This window comes from Octopus bimaculoides, chromosome 28 (assembly GCF_001194135.2).
Source record: "Octopus bimaculoides isolate UCB-OBI-ISO-001 chromosome 28, ASM119413v2, whole genome shotgun sequence".
In the NCBI taxonomy this organism is placed as follows: domain Eukaryota; kingdom Metazoa; phylum Mollusca; class Cephalopoda; order Octopoda; family Octopodidae; genus Octopus; species Octopus bimaculoides.
In genome coordinates, this window is record NC_069008.1 from 5,847,460 (window position 1) to 5,849,309 (window position 1,850).

A 1,850-nucleotide genomic window follows, 5' to 3' on the forward strand; every position below is an offset into this window, starting at 1 on the left:
ATGTTAACATTATATAGCAATAAATGTATTTAAATGTAAAAGAAGATATGATGGTGTGTGTGAGAACAATTTCGTAACTACAACTCTCTCTACATTGGTGACATAACTAAATGATATTTTTAATAAAAAACTATTCTTTCAGAATTCTCAGATATATTCTTATTTAACATATTTCTAGAATAAAGAGAAGCTAGTATCAATTCATTTGGCACTGGTGGTAAATATGTATTCTGTCATAACATAATTGTACAGTTTAGTATAAAGTCATAACAAACAATATTTCATCTTACCATTATAGGATAAATATCTATGATATCTCATGAATATTCATGATCTTATTTACATTCTTGAATGTATCTCTTATATACAATGGTGTGAAGTAAAGTGTACCATCATGGTTCTGTTGTTGATAAGATTTATATATGAGGTGCATTCCAGAAGTTATCAGACTTTTTCAAGTGAGACATTTATTAATTTCCAGGAAGTAGAATATCTTAATCTCATTCAAAATGGGATCCTCCGATTTCGATGGAATTGTTGCAACACTCTGGGCCCCTTTGTGAAGACCCTATGGATGCCCCTGAAAGTGAAGGTGTCCAGGACCCTTGATAAGGCCCTCTTGCATCTTCTTTGGTTCGGAGAACAATCTAAAGTCACTGGGATCAAGGTCAGGTCTGTAGGGACAGTAAAGGATAGTCAAATAGTCCATTACTGGTATGAAACTGTGAACTCGTGTATGTACCACAAACGTACGTGGAAGATCTCTCTGGCCCTTTGCAATGAAAACCCATTATGGACTCCCTCACAACCTCCACAAGTTACTTTTTGCTGACCATCTGGCCTGAGGGAACCCAATAGATGTAGATGATGCCCCAGCTGTTGAAAAAAGGGGATCATCATGAACTCCCCAGTGGACTTGCTTTGCTTGGCCTTCGTGGGTCTAGGGGGAGCCAGAATGCTGCCATTTGGCACTCTGTCTCTTGGTCTCTAGATCATAACAGTAGATTCAGCTTTTGTCCCTGGTCACCAGAGACCCAAGTATTCTTGGACTGGAGTTAATGAGCTCGACCAGTTCCCTGCCATCACCAACATATCTCTCCTTCGTTCCTGATCATCCTGAGAAGAACTTTGTACACATTTTACAAATTATTCAGCTCTTCATAAATGATCCAATGTACTGCAAGGGCACCGTGTACATCCACCGGGTTCTCTTTAGCCTGATGGTCAACAAAGTGGTTTTGAGGGAGTCCATTAACAGTTTTCATTGCAAAAGGCCAGAGAGCTCTTTCACTCAGACGTGTGGAACCTACACCGGTCCACAATTCCATCCCGGTAACTACTTGACAGAGATGGGCATCAGAAGAGTCCCTCATTCACCCTATGGCCCCGAACTTGTTCCCTGTGACTTTTTGTTGTTCCTCAAGATAAAGGGATCTATGACAAGGCTATTAGACGTCTTTATTTTGGAGGGATTATCATAGAGCCTTCACAAACTGGCTAGAGCAACGAAGTCAGTGGATCCCAGTTCAAAGAAGATGGGAGTTTAGTACTTTGTTGAAATTAATAAATGTCTGAAAAATTCTGGAATATACCTTGTGTATGTATGTGTGTATATACATATATATATATATATATATATATATATATATTTAAGAGTTTAAGGATTGGAGAAAACACATGTTATAATTGCATACTTTATTCCTACATATGTTTCAAAGGATTACAACCTGTGTGATCCATAGGGATCTTTGATATTAAAATTGTAACCTTCTCATCAGGGAAAGCATGGAAGATCCCTATGGATCACACAGGTTGTAATCCTTTGAAACATATGTAGGAATAAAGTATGC